We start from the raw sequence: 16,449 nt of genomic DNA, 5'->3' as shown, positions 1-16,449 counted from the left end.
TGAGTTTTGTTAATCGTTTCTAATTAGAACCATAATATTATTATTCCTGCACACCACATGGGGCATAATTTCAACACATTACATTGTGCCCAAAAAACCATGGGCTATTGTGATTTCTCAACAAAGCTTTTGGACATCTATTTCCACCAGGACATTGGTCTGCGGCCGGTGTGCTGTTTATTTATTGTGAACGATAAAAGAGAGCGAGGGAAGTCAACGCTTCACGGATAGGCAAATAGCCAGGACAGATGCAATGACGTACGCTGGTGTGCCCAACAAAGATATGAATATTGGATTGGAGTGCTCAGGGGTCGGTGCATGTCATCCGTGACAGGCACGTAAATCAAGTGGACTATCAAGCAGACAGGGAATGTATTTGGAGAGCAGTGGACTGAAACCACTGTTTGTACTGTACAGAGTTAGCTGCAGTGGTCTCTCTCTCTCTCTCTCTCTCTCTCTCTCTCTCTTTCTCTCTCTCTCTCTCTCTCTCTCTCTGCAGACTTTCAATTAAGCAGCTTTCCCCTGCATTTGTAGTACAGTACATACCCACTACTCACTCTCAATGACGTGAGTCAGATTGTACACCATGTTGACTTGGCACAATTACAAGAGCCGTCATCTCTGTGTACCAGCAATGACTGGCAAGCTATTGGGACTCATCGTAGAAGCGATAACAATAATGTCAAGTGTGCTATTCCGACAACAGCAATCTCTGAAAACAATCCGCACGGTGGTTGTTACTCAGGGAAATAATATCTTATGCTGTTTCATGCAATATGTCTTTATTCACATTTTTGTATTTTGTTGAGAATGTAATTCAGCCCACATGTACAATTGGTAACTTCTCCCATTGCTTGAAACCAATAACTTCTTCTGCAATTCTGACCAATAGTGTTTAAGTGAGCCTTCGAAGCAGTGGTTTAGTCTAACTTTATAAAGGAAATTGACATCCTCATTGGACATATCCCTCTGTGAGATGTTTTTGTTTCAGTGACAGTTGTATTGATTTGGCTGCATTTTCAAAACAAAACACATACCTTGGTCTTTCATAGGGTGGCGTCTCAATTAACACCCTATTCCCTATAGGACACTACTTCGGACTAGAGCCCTATGGGCCCTGGTCAAAAGTAGTACATTACATGGGGGAATAGGGGCCATTTTGGACACAGTCGGGGGCTATTCTTGAATAGCAACATACTGTAGCAGAATCCACTATACTACCCGTGGCTCTATTAAGGAATGAAACAGGTTGCACAATAACTAAAGCCACGTGGGGAGAGTTCTGTTTACAGACATAATACACAGTCATATTATCCATCCTAGGGATTCCCCTTTGTGATTGAAGTCACCTCAAAGCGCTCAGGTCCGTTACAGGGCGGCATGTTCTGATTCCACATTGATTCAGCAAAACAGACATCATCACGTTTAATTCCCTTCAGAGTAGCATTGAGAGAGATCTGTGTGAGACGACTTCAGTCGACAGCACAATGGCACCGATGATCATACACTTACAGAAAAAATACAGGGATTTCACATGTGAATACATGTGAGGTATTCCAAAAACATATATTTTCACATGATTTCACATGTGAAATTTTATGTGATATCATGTGGCTTTTCTGTACGAGTAATGACTATGTCCAGCCAAAAAGACGAGGTACAATGTGACATAAATTAGTGGCGCTGTAGAGAAACACAGTGTTTACATCCGAATTTAAACCCTGTTCTCTATGTAGTGTACATAGGGCTCTGGTCAAAGGTAGTGCATTATATAGGGAATAGGGTGCCATTTGGAACACAACCAGTGAGAATTGATTATTGTCCTCTGAGAGATATAGTCAAAGGTGGGATTAATTTCTCGTGAACAATGTCATGTCAACTTCATGTCAATTGTTTGACTTTCCTTAAGTTTGGGAAGTATGCAATGATTATCATTATATGACTGGTTGATGTTGGAATGACCAAAATATAGACCTGCATTTTAGGTGTGCGGTTGATAGGTTAGCCTGTGTGGGTATACTTCTGACAACCAATATCAATGTAAACAATGGTTATTTTTGCCTGAGCAGTTACTATTTCAAATAATTTATTTTGTGTCCTTGTAGACATTGTAAACAGACAGGCAGCAGGGCATAGAATATTACCGTTGCAAGACTCGTCTATCTAAACTGAGCGTGAATACTTGGTCACACCAGCAGTTGAAGCGTCCCTCGAAGTTGAAACACTTCCTGTCGACACAAGTTGACAGGTACAGGCTTTCGTCTACGTCTGGCCAGAGTAAAGAAAATGTGAGTGCTTGATATCTCAAAAGTCTAAAGACGCTGGCAAGGATTAACTCTTCACCTTGAGGAACTGCCTTCATCAATAGGCTACATGACGTGGATCTCAGTGATGTGATGATGTAATAGCGAGTGATTCTGACTGTGGGCCTCAAAGTGTTAGAGTGTGTCAGACCTGGCTTGTAACCGTGGTAACCGACACTGACACCTATTTACTAAAGGGCAATCATCTCAGCGTCTCTGATCTAGGATAAGTTTAGATTCCATTGAATAAGATAACATGGACGGGGGGAGACCTGATTCTAGATCAGCACTCCTACTCTGAGATGCTTTATAAATACGGGTTTGTAACCAACACTGGCACCTGGGCTATTTACCTCAGAGGACGGGTTCTCTCTTCTTGATGATGCATTTCCTGGTGTGTCTACTGCTTCCTGATTTGACATTCGGGGGATCTGGGGAAGATCTGAATACTTAATTGCGCCGCTGTGAAGGCAACAGAGACCAATTACAGACAGTCCTGCGGTGCGTTTGAAATCTATAAAACCTTTTGTCTGTTTAGTTATCTGGTACTTTTATTTTTAATTTTTTACTTAACACTTTTTTTTCTTAACTTCTTAAAGCCTTGTTGGTTAAGGGCTTGTAAGTAAACAACAGTCTACACCTGTTGTATTCGTCGCATATGACTAATAAAAAGTTATTTGATTTGATACTAAAGGACATCAATAATAATAATGGCATGTCTGGTGGGATAACTGTGTGTGTCAGAGTTGTGTGCAAGTTGACTATGCAAACAATTTTGGATTTTCAACACATGAATGTTTCTTATGAAAATAAGAAGTGATGCAATCAGTCTCTCCTCAACTCTCAGCCAAGAGAGACTGACATGCATAGTATTTATATCAGCCCTCTGATTACAATGAAGAGCAAAATGTTTTGCTCTGTTCTGGCCAGCTGCAGCTTAACTAGGTCTTCCCTTGCAGCACTGGACCACACGACTGGACAATAATCAAGATTAGACAAAACTAGAGCCTGCAGAACTTGCTTTTTGGAGTGTGGTGTCAAAAAAGGAGAGCATCTCTTTATTATGGTTAGACCTCTCCCCATCTTTACAACCATCTACAGTGGGGCAAAAAAGTATTTAGTCAGTCACCAATTGTGCAAGTTCTCCCACTTAAAAAGATGAGAGAGGCACTGAAATCTAACAGTACAGCTCCCACAATCTTCTTATTGTCAATTTCTTTCAACCAATCATCAGTCATTTGTGTCAGTGGAGTACATGTTGAGTGCCCTTCTCTATAAGCATGCTGAAAGTCTGTTGTTAATTTGTTTACAGAGAAATAGCATTGTATTTGGTCAAACACAATTTTTTCAAAAAGTTTGTTAAGAGCTGGCAGCAAGCTTATAGGTCTGCTGTTAGAACCAGTAAAGGCCACTTTATCACTCTTGGGTAACTACTTTTTTATGCATGAATACAATTGCTCACTGTTCGTTGTTGGCATTTCCTGTCTAAGTTTGCCCACTTTGCCAATTAAATAATCAATAAAAAAATTGGAAACATCAAATGGTTTTGTGATGAAAAAGCCATCTGATTCGATGAAAGATGGAGTTGAATATGTTTTTCTGCCCTTAATTTCATTTAAAGTATTCCAAAGTTTTTGTCCATAATTCTTTAAATCATTGATCTTGGCTTCATAAAAGTTTCTTCTTCTTTTTGTTGAGATTAGTCACATAATTTCTCAATTTACAGTAAATTAGCCAATCAGATGTGCAGCGAGACTTATTAGCCACTCTTTTTGCCCCATCTCTTTCAACCTTACAGTTTTTCATTTCCTCATCAACCCATGGAGCCTTAAAGTTCTAACAGTCAGTTTCTTAACAGGTGCATGTTTATCACTAATTGGAAGAAGCAATTTCATAAATTCATCAAGTGCAGTGTCTAGATGCTCCTCATTAGTCACATCAGACCAACAAATATTTTTAACATCATCCACATAAGAGTCACAGCAAAATCGTTTGTACAATCTCTTTTTCAGGCCCAGCTGTTGGAACTTTGGCTTTCCTAGATATACAGTAGCCCCTATATTGTGATCAATGCATCCAATGGGTACGGATACAGGTTTAGCACAAAGCTCTACAGCATTAGTAAAATTGTGATCGATACATGTGGATGATCTTGTTCCTGTAGTGTTTGTAAACACCCTGGTAGGTTGATTAATAACCTGAACCAGATTCCAGGCACTAGTTACAGTAAGAAGCTTCCTCTGGGGAGGAGAGCTTGATCAAAACCAGTCAATATTCAGGTCCCCAAGAAAGTAGACCTCTGTTTACATCACATACACTATCAAGCATTTCACACATATTATTTAGATACTGACTGTTAGCACTTGGTGGCCTATAGGAACACCCCAAAAGAAAAGGCTTTAGATGTGCCAAGTGAACCTGCAACCCCAACACTTCAATAACACTTGACATAATATCTTCTCTAAGCATTACAGGGATATGGCCCTGAATATATACAGCAACACCTCCCCCATTGCTACTGTATCATGAAACAAATTATCTAAGTGAGTCTCAAAAATGGCTAATATATGAATGTTATCTGATGTTAGCAAGTTATTGATTTCATGAACCTTATTTCTAAGGCTACATATATTAATATGGGCTATTTTCAGGCCTTTCCTGTGTAGCTTATCAGAGACAGACATAATACTGAAAAGAGCAAACAAATCAAGAGAAAAAATATACATTCAGCAGTCCATTAATTATTGGTGTGTGTGTGTGTATGTGCTGGGCTTGGCTCTCATCCCTTCCAGGCTTCTGTGAGGGAGGGTAGACAATGAGCCTGTCATAGCGGATGTAAGCAATGTCCCCACGAGCTCTGACAGCTTTCAATGGCTGGGATCAGTTCTTTCCTCTTCGCACAGCTTCAGGATAGTCCTCGTTGATGAAGATATACGTTCCTCTCAGGTTCTTGGCTCTTTCCAGAATAGCTACCGTGTCCTTGAACCTCAGGAACTTGACCACTATCAGCCTGGGCCTATCACCTCGGCCGGTGGTGGGTTTTCCAGTCCTGTGGGCGCGCTCCACCTCAATCTTCCTGTGGTCCATCTTCAATTTCTCAGAGATCATTTCGGCAGGATCAATGGAAAGACACAAGCAGTCCCAGCAACTGATGCCAACTGCGTTGTGGGATCCAAACACAGAAGCTAGCTATCTACCAGAGACCAAGATGAGAAGAGCAGGTTCTCAAGTCTTTATTCACCAGTGTGTATAAGATGGAATAAGAATAGTTCTACCTCTGTTATCCTGCTAGTTAACCAGATCAAACTCTTAAACCTCTTCTCCACCCCAGCCTACAGTAACATTGCCACAGTCTTACCATAAACCCTGTAATTGAAAATCAAGAGAAGCCAACAAGTGAAAATTGGTTGCCTTGATCACCATTATTATCAACAGTGTGTAAATTAGAGCACACTTCAGTTTCAAGTGCTTATGGCCTCTGTGTGGCTAATTAGGCTATGTAAGGGGAAGAGGAAGAGGCTGAAGATGCTCCACAATCATTTGTATCATGCAGGCTTTTCTTAATGACTGAACAGTGAACAGAGTAAACTATTTATGCTCCCCAAATGGCACCCTAGTTCCTATTTAGTGCACTACTTTTAAGTAGGGCCCATAGGGTACTGTATATAGGAAATAGGGTGCCATTTGGGAAACAACTAATGTCTAGTGGTTCTAAGTGGAAGTCATCTGATCATTATTATTATTCTGTGATTCAAACTTTTTCATTTATGTATTACAGCGGACCCATTTCCCCAATGGTATAGTATACTATGGCAGTCACAGGAGGCTGCTGAGGGGAGGATGTTTCATAATAATAGCAAATGGAGAAAATGGAATGGCATCAAACACATGGAAACTCTGTGTTTCATGTGATTTGATACCGTTCCACTGATTCTGTGATTTGATACTGTACCACTGATATCGTTGTCACGGCCATTGGAAGAACTGGACCAAGGTGCAGCGTGGTGAGCGTACATATGATTTTTAATAGAAAAGACGCAGAACAAAACAATAAACACTACAAAACAAACCGTGACGCTAAAGGCTATGTGCCATGAACAGAAACTTCCCACCAGAGACAATGATAGACAGCTGTCCCTGATTGAGAACACTACCCTGCCAAAACATAGAAATACAAATAATAGAACATAGAATACCCACCCTAAATCACACCCTGACCAAACCAAATAGAGAATCTCTAAGGTCAGGGCGTGACAATCGTTCCATTATCACATTAAGATGTCCCCAACCTCCTGTAATTTTTAACAGTTGATCAGACTGAAAAATAGTATCGTTTTCATTCGACACAGCATGTCAAATTTCTAATGTTAGGTGTAGCCTAGGCTTCTGCAACATTTATGCCATGAGTTTTTGCTTGTGTCTGTCCGGTGTTATCATCTTTGCTAAATAAATACCCTTGCTAAATATATACCGAAGGAAAGCGGAAAGCCTACCTGAGCGCACTTGAAAAAATGCGATGCGTCAACCTCTCTCTTTCTCTAACTTTTAATGGATGATGCGATGGAAGCTAACAAATCATTCGGAATTGTTTTCGACATCCCATCGACATTTCCGTGTACCCCAGAGAATGGAAGGGGTTCTTGAACAAAAAGTTCACAACATTTTTGGCAGAGTTGGCCATTCTCTCCGAGAAAACTGCACACTGGTACTGGCAAAGTTCGATATGTTCAGCAAGTAAAGCATCGTAACGTGCAATTACCTGCAAGCTCCTTATAGTTGCCTTTGTTAACGGAACTTTCCCTCTCGTTGTGTCCTCTAAAAGCAAACCCTTGCATGCCCTGCTTTTGTTTTTTGTTTAGCTGAACACTCAATGTTCTTCAGGTCACTGTACCTACCTTTCGACCAAGGCTCAGACTTTCCAAAGAGCATGCAAGGCCAGCAATACAGGCTCCCTGTTAACCAGCTATACTTTTGATACCAGTTGGTATTGAATGCCCTCACCTTTTCTTCCTTCTTCATGAAACTGATCTCAGGCAGAGGTTGACCCTCGCTTTTAATGCACACATTTTCCGTGTACCCCAAAGAATGGAAGGGGTTATTCAACAAAAAGTACACATTATTGGCACAGTTGGCCATTCTGTCAGAGAAAATTGCACACGGGTGCTGGTAAATTTAAACTCCCTCCAGTCCCTCCTGCAGCAAACCACCCCCACAACATGATGCTGCCACGACCGTGCTTCACGGTCAGGATGATATTCTTTGGCTTACAAGCCTGCCTCTTTTTCCTCCAAACATAACAATGGTCATTATGGCAAAACAGTTATATTTTTGTGTCATCAGACCAGAGGACATTTCTCAAAAAAGTACAATCTTTAGGATCTCTAGGATACAGAACACGTCTCCTTCCTGAGCGGTATGACGGCTGCATGGTCCCATGGTGTTTATACTTGCATACTATTGTTTGTACAGATGAAGGTGGCACCTTCAGATATTTGGAAATTGCTCCCAAGGATGAACCAGACTTGTGGAGGTCTACAATTGTTTTTCTGAGGTCTTGGCTGATTTCTTTTGAATTTCCAGTGATGTCAAGCAAAGAGGCACTGGGTTTGAAGGTAGGCCTTGAAATACATCCAAAGGTACACCTCCTATTGACTCCAATGATGTCAATTAGCCTAACAGAAGCTTCTAAAGCCATGACATCATTTTCTAGAATTTTCCAAGCTGTTTAAAGGCACAGTTAACTTAGTGTATGTAAACTTCTGACCCACTGGAATTGTGATTAAATAATTTGTCTGTAAACAATTGTTGGAAAAATTACTTGTGTCACGCACAAAGTAGATGTCCTAACCATGTCAATAATTGAGTCTTTGAATGAAGAGATGAAGATAAAACGGTCCACTTTGAGTGTTTTTTGCATCTGACCGTGCACCCCCTCCAGTACCTCCCGTGCACCCCAGTTTGGGAACCACTGTATTATGGTGCAAAAGTAATGTTTTAAATAACTACTGTGTAGGTCTATTCCTGTTCTATAAATCAATTATATTCGGCTGTACAAAGATGAAAATCAAACTGTCAGTTAATAAACAGCACTGCAAAGGCCTACAACATAGGAGTAGTCGGCATAAAAGTGAGGGGAACCAGAGGGTTATTTTTCCCCCCAAAGCAAGTCCTAAAAATGTAGCTCTAACTTTTGAACGGTTGGAGCTATCAGCTATTATGACCCTACCACTGAAAGCAAACATATTCCATTTCCTTGTACGATGCTCACAAGCCCTGCAGGTCTCGTTAGAAGGGAAAGTGACACAACCGCACTTGAAAGCAATGCAGATTCTACACACACAATTTCTACCTGATGATCTTCAGTGACGTTTTTGTGAACTTTCCAAAACCATTTCAGTCACTTTGTGATGCAAATAAAAAATGTATCAAATCATTTCACATCTTTTCTTATTAGCCTTATGAACTACTTGGTTGCAGGTTTTAATCTGTGCTAGAATGGCCATAAACTGAAAAAGAAAATAGGGATATCGGTATCGGTCCGCAATCTCCACATTCGTGCACCCCTTATTGAATGTCCAAAACCAGATAGAAATGATGTAGGCGATCACAGCTTTGAGTCGTCATGGGTATGTCTGTATCAGCTTTACACTTCTGGATTTGGGGATTTTCTCTCATTCCTCCTTGCAGATTTTCTCAACCTCTGTTGAATTTGATGGGAGCAGCAGTGAACAGCAATCTTCAAGTCTTTCCACAGATTTTCAATGAGATTCAAGTCTGGACTTTAGCTGGTCCACTCAAGGACTTTCACATTCTTGTTCTGAAGCCATTCCAGCATTGCTTTGGTTGTGTGCTTTAGGTCATTGTTCTGTTGGAACGTAAATCTCTGCCCTAGTCTAAGGTCACTTGCACTCTGTAGCAGGTTATCATCAAGGATTTGCCTGTATTTGGCTCCATTCATTGTTCCCTCTATCCTTACCAGTCTTCTAGTCCCTGCCCATGATTAGAATCTCCATAGCATGATGTTGCCACCAACATGCTTCACTGTAGGGATGGTGTTAGACAGGTAAAGAGCTGTGTCTGGTTTTCTCCAGACATAGCTCTTTGCATTAACACCAAAGAGTTCAATTGTTGTCTCATCAGACCACAGAATCTTTTGCTTCATGATCCCAGTCTTTCAAGTGCCTTTTTGCAAACTCCAGGTGTGCTGTCATGTACCTTTTTCTCAGGAGTGGTTTTCGTCTGGCCACTCTCCCATGAAGCCTAGATTGGTGAAGTGCTGTAGAGACTGTTGTCCTTCTGGCAGGTTCTCCCATCTCAGCCAAGGAACTCTGTAGTTCTGTCAAAGTGATCATTGGGTTCTTAGTCACCTCCCTGATCAAGGTCCTTCATGCCTGGTTGCTCAGTTTGGTTGAATGGCCAGCTCTAGGCTGGTTATATTTTTTGAATTTCATAATGATGGAGACCACTGTGCTCTTGGAAACGTTCAATACTCTAGAAATTGTTCTATACCCTTCCCCAGATATACAGTGCCTTCAGAAAATATTCATACCCCCTTGACTATTTTATTACCCATCTACACAGAATACCCCATAATGACGAAGTGAAAACATGTTTTTAGAAATGTTTGCACATTTATTGAAAATTAATACAGAAATATTTAATTTACTTAAGTATTCACACCCTGAGTCAATACATGTTAGAATCACATTTGGCAGCAATGATAGCTGCGAACCTATCTGTGTCTCTAAAGCCTTGTTCATGCTGAAGACCTTAAGAAAACGCTTAGATGTAAAGTGCCCTGTTTAGGGGACCTGCGTGGTTCTCGTCCCAGGTTTCCGACCGTCTATTTCACTAATAAATTGATCTGTGGACAATGTAGATAGAAATGGCATGCATTGAGAAATAATTATCTCTGATTCCCACAGGACACAGTAGAATATTTTCTGAGCCTGTGTAAATTAGGATGTGAAATCTGAAAAACCTTGAAGCTATCACGTTTCAGGAGAAGACCCAGATGCAGACAGTATCGAAGTAACAAAAGTTTATTACTAGAACAGGCCAAGGGCAGGCAGAGGTCAGTAATCAAGATCAGCGTCCATAAGGTACAGAACTGCAGGCAGTCTCGGGGGTAGGCACCTGTAGGCAGAGGTCAATCATCCAGGGTGGTGTGACAAGGTACAGAATAACAGGCAGGGTCAGGGCAGGCAGAATGGTCAAAACTGGGGAAACTAGAAAAAGACAGGAGCAAGGGGGAAAAGCTGGTAGGCATGACGAACAAAACTAACCGGCAACAGACAAACAGAGAACACAGGTATAGATATACTGGGGATAATGGGGAAGATGGGCGACACCTGAAGGGGGATGGAGACAAGCACAAAGACAGGTAAATCCGATCAGGGTGTGACAGAAGCTTGCATGTCCTTCCTACCATTTCATTCGCTCCTGACTGAACCCTATGTCCCAAAGCACATGCCTGCAATCGTTACATCCTAGCACAGCAGGAGAGAGGGGTTTCATCACGGTACCACATTCAGAGATCAATTTACAGCCATTCATCTAAAGTAATTACTCAATTTATATAAAAAACATTGTTTTTCATAGATGGACAATACTATGAGATGAAAGGTGGGTTCCCAACGAGTTCAGGAAGCCAAGCTAGAGCTCAGTGAGACATTCACAGCAATGGGGGCAGATGTTTCGAGCAAGATAGACCTTTAGAAAATATGCACATTTTCTCTAACACTAAACATACTAATATGTATTTTACAGTTATAAGAAATGGTGAAATTTTATAGTTAGTCATTTTATAATTTGATTATACTATATTTAGAAAGCATATAAGTCATTTCAAGCCTTAGTCATACAGTTTTGTTTAATAGGGAATACATCAAATAAAATATATCATATTTTTATCATATTTGTATTGTGTACTTGAGCTCGTGTCCTCAAAAGTGACTACACTGCAGCAATTTATAACTATTTTTACCAGAAAGGTGAGATTTGACAATTTCTTTGAGTATCTAGCATGAATTACTTTTGGGGATTAAGTAGACATTTTCCATTACATTTAGTTACATTTCACTGCTCAAATCAGTTTTGTTTTTCAAATCTGTTTTGGAATACTGACTATCCAAACAGCAAGTTACAAGTGACCAAATCAGACTTGTGTGTTCAGACACAAATTCAATTTGGTCACTTGTAATTTGCTGTTTGGACAGTGTGAACAAGGCTACGTTGGTTGTCATAGTAACAATGTGTGTGTGTGCAGTGGTGTAGGCTGATTGGTGTTGGTGCAGTCAGAAGTTACGTAGCAGGCTCAGGTGACAACAATGCCTGCTGTGGACTTTTCCCAGCTGCTTTAAATGTTCAAAATCAAAGTGTAAAAACATTTTTAAAGCCTCAAAGAATAAGATGGTAACTGTTTAGCTTTCTAACAAATTCAGAAATGTATTTGTAAACAATTAACAAGCTAGTTCGCCACCTATGAAGTGGTTTGAAATGTGGCTTGAAATATCCTATTCCTTGTACTTTTTGTTTGTTTAGTCCTCTGGAAAAAGAACAGATTCGAATAGGGATATGCAAAAAAATTGGTTTTGAGTCACTTCAAGCTGCCAATGTGAAAATGGCTTAAGAGCTTTGAACACCTGGATTGTGCAATATTTGCACATTATTATTTAAACAATTCTTCCAGTGATCAACAAATTGGTTGTTGATCATTGCTAGAGAGCCATTTTCAAGACTTGACATAGATTTTCAAGCTGATTTAAGTCAAAACTGTAACTAGGCCACTCAGGAACATTCAATGTCGACTTTGTAAGCAACTCCAGTTTATTTTGGCCTAGTGTTTTAGGTTATTGTCTTGCTGAAAGGTGAATTTGACTCCCAGTGTCTGTTGGAAAGCAGACTGAGCCAGGTTTTCCTCTAGGATTTTGCCTATGCTATTCCATTTATTTTTATCCTAAAAAACTCCCTAGTCTTTGCCGATGACAAGCATACCCATAACATGATGCAGCCACCACCATGCTTGAAAATATGAAGAGTGGTACTCAGTGATGTGTTGTGTTGGATTTGTCCCAAAGATAATACTGTATTCAGGACACAAAGTTAATTTCTTTGCCATTTTTTGGCAGTTTTACTTTAGTGCCTTATTGCAAGCAAGATAGATAGCATGCATGTGTTGGAGAAAAAAAGTTCTGTACAGGCTTCCTTCTTTTCACTATGCCATTTAGGTTAGTGTTGTGGAGTACTGCAATGTTGTTGATCCATCCTCAGTTTTCTCCTATCATTAAACTCTGTAACTGTTTTAAAGTCACCATTGGTCTCATAGTGAAATCCCTGAGATGGTATACTTCCCTTCCAGCAACTGAGTTAGGAAGGATGCCTGTATCTGTTTGTGGTGACTGTGTTTATTGATACAGCATCCAAAGCGTAATTAATAACTTTACCATGCTCAACGACACGTGCAAAACTCATTCCATGGAGGGCCAAGTGTCTGCGGGTTTTCGCTCCTCCCTTGGACTTGATTGATGAATTAAGGTAATTGATTAGTAAGGAAGAGTACTTAAGGCCAGGCATCACAGGCTAATAGAGATTTTTCCCCTTTACTCTTATCAGACTGAAACTACCAGTTGAAAGTATACATAAATACAATATATTTTTGCATTACAAGTTGTATTATTATTTATTTATTTTTAAATTAAAATATGCAAATGAGGCAAAACCTGTTGTTCAATTTAAATGTTTGAATATGAAATTATTCGTGATGGGATGAAGTGTGATTTTAGCTTCTAAAATGTGAGATTTGGGTTTTCATAAGATAGGGCTCTGCTCAATCAGTGGCCCGCGCTTGTGAAGAGATATGGGCTATAAAACTTTTCAAACATGCCCTCCTCTCCCTTCCTATATAAGCCCTTGACGACAATATAACCTCCTGTTCCGAGGACGTGAGGACGACGGTCTGATGTCAGAATGGTTCAGATAATAACTACAGAACGAAGCCAACATCAGCGTGAGCTTTGGTTGCGAATGGTATGAACTTTGAACTATTATTCACGACAGAAGTGATACCTCCTAGCTGTTGAGTTAGCAACAGCCGCTGCAAACGAGGGTTAGGAAGGAACAGACAGAGTATCCCGTCTATCACACAACGACGTTACTACAACGTATCTAATTGACAACCAGAGACATTCTTCAAAGGACTCAGTTGGGCAACACGGCCTTCCATCTACCACCAACCTACGGAAGCGCAGCTCAGAGTAAATATTTATTGCATTTTCCTTTTCCAAATGGCGGTAATTTAGAATGCATAAGATACTGTATTTACGATAGCACAGCTTCGCCCTTTGTTCCTCAGTCTTCCCGCTCTTTCACTCAAACCCAGCCCCTTTTCTTTTGTGTAACAAGCTGTCATATCTGTTCCGTCCGCTAGGGACGTTTTCCTTTATGACGTAATTTGTAATCAAGTTGGTTTAATTATGTGTAATTCTGTGTGATTAGTTAGGTATTTAGTAAATAAATAATTAAACCCAATTTTGTATTGCTGATTCAACTTGTTAGCCAGGGTTCGTGCAGATAACTAAGAATTTACAACTTTCAGATGACACTGAATTAAGATGATGATTAATATTGACTGCTATTGATGTAAAATATTACTAGGTCTTTAAGATTTTATTCGGAAGATAACAGCTCTATAAATATTATTTCGTGGTGCCTGACTCTCTAGTTAATTACATTTACATGATTAGCTGAATCAGGTAATATTAATTACGAAGAAATTATTTTATAGAATAGCATGTCATATCACTTAATCCGGCATAGCCAAAGACACGACAAAATCAAAACGACACAAGATATTTAAAAAAAGCCTTTGTAAAAGTCTGACTATAAGACCTAAGAACCTGTGTGTGAATAATGTGAAAGTACGTTCTTTGAAGACAGAAAAATTCATTGGCTCATGGGAAACGTCATTTTGAGAAAATGGACGATAAAGATAGGCTAATGCAATTAAAATGTACTTTCCATAACTATGACCATTTATGTCACATTAATTCATCTCTTATTCATGTATCACTTCTAAACTGACAAATAAACATCCAATAAACATTTTACAAATACATTAGCACATTTAACACATTTGTTTCAAGCAATAGAGCATATGCTTTGAATACTGGTCTGTTGGGTAAATCTGCAGTTTTGGGTAAATTATCAAATCACTTTGCTCAATTTCTCAAATACAAGGCTGGTGTATGGCTGTTGAAATGTGCATTAATCAGCTATGTCTACCCCATATGTAAAGCCCTCTTTGAGTTGTTGCTGGTGCTGCTTTACTTTCTTGACCGTGTCCTGGGACCTGAGCCGACTCTTGGCACACTCCATTGAAGCAGCATCAGCTCTCCCGACACGCCTCACATTCTCCTCTCTCATTGCTTCCAGTGCCACCAAAGTGCTGTCAAGCCACAATTTGTCCATCACATTTGATATAGCAGTGGCTCCCTTGTTGAACAGTGGCTACTGCCATACTGGCTGTTGCGTCAATGTAGCTTTTGCCCACAAAGACAGTTTTGGGGCATCATGACCATATTACAGAGTTCAGACATTAATTTGCATTCTGGGTTCCTCTTCTTTTGAGGAGGTTATCATTTGACATCCTATGATAGATATCTAGGTACCCTTTTCTGTGCAACCTCTCTATTCAAAAATGTATGGCCTCTATGGTTTTTGTGACTGGGTGGATCTTCACTATTTTCTAGGGCTCGCTGGTACCAGCACCAATGCACACAACTATCCCGTAGTCTGAAGTGAATCCTCTCTTATACCAAGTGCCATTAAATTATACATGAAGGTATATATCCTTTGGCAACTCTGTTAAGTCTCGGTCTACTGTATCTGCGTATGCTCTTCTAATTAGCTATGCTGGACTCTCCATTGACTGTAGCCCTCTCTATCACTCTGTTCATTCACTTTGAAAACATTTGCTGGAACAAGGAAATAAATATTATTTCTACACAGCAAGTCACCTGACAATAATGGGCTACTCTCCCTTATTTACCTGACATGAGCTGAGAAGCAAGAAAGGAATCCCTAGGTCTTTGATTATTTTCTTTAGAGCTACATAACAAAGATCGTGGGCTGGAAGAACCATTCTCACATTTATATCAAATGCCACATCTCCCCTGCAGCCTGGGGGAAGTGTAAACACTCCTAAATGCATCACGATCACCTTCACAATGTGCACATTATATCATGACAGAATCCCTGGTTGCTGGGGTCTATGGTGATTTTCAGTCCAGTGTTTAGATACTTAGGGCAAATCAAATAATGTACAAGTTGGTTTAATTGTGACGTGTGGAATAAAAGCTACTGCTGGATGCTGTCTGGTTGATCGTTGCTAGCTCTCATCTTTATCTCAACTCATTTGCGTCTCACTGCGCTGCTGTCGAGTATCTCCTTTTCCTCCTCTACTTGCATTTTTTCTTTCATTCACTGCTTTTCTTGCATTGGCTAACTGAGTTTGCTTAATTTTATTCACGTACTGTAGGCCTTTTTTTCGAGTTTCTCATTTTGTCTCTCTTTACTGGGATTCTTCGCGGGAGATATTATCAAACAATGAAGTGCTGCGGGGCACATGAGACATTTTAACCAATCAGGTTACCGGAGAGGGCCTTTAAATGCCAGTAACCAATTGGATGTCAGGAAATGAAAATATTTTAGCATGAAGCATTACGTCTACAAATGATATAGCCATGTATAGACAAGCTAACGATATGCTTCGAAAAACAAGCTTTTGAATGATATATGATTCAACATGGAGTTAAAAATAAAATTGCGGTCGAAGTTCTACATAAAACACGATAACAAGAACGAAATGCATGCTAGGTGTAGTTCAAGGAGTTGGGATACAATTATACAAGTTAAGTATTTATATACTATTGCCGATTTATTTGTACATTTTATGAAAGTATGAAGATTTTGTTGCAAAATATCCAAAAATCTGAAAATTGAAAGATGGAAGCAAAATCACATTTTTTGCCTGTGGTGCCGGGCCTTTGCAAAACTACTTTAAAGTAGTACTTAGTAGTTTTGGGGGGTATCTGTACTTTACAATGTATATTTTTGACTACTTTTACTTCTACTCCATGACATTCCT

Source organism: Oncorhynchus tshawytscha, linkage group LG07, assembly GCF_018296145.1.
Source record: "Oncorhynchus tshawytscha isolate Ot180627B linkage group LG07, Otsh_v2.0, whole genome shotgun sequence".
NCBI classification, from domain to species: Eukaryota; Metazoa; Chordata; class Actinopteri; order Salmoniformes; family Salmonidae; genus Oncorhynchus; species Oncorhynchus tshawytscha.
Note: the sequence above shows the minus strand (reverse complement) of the source record.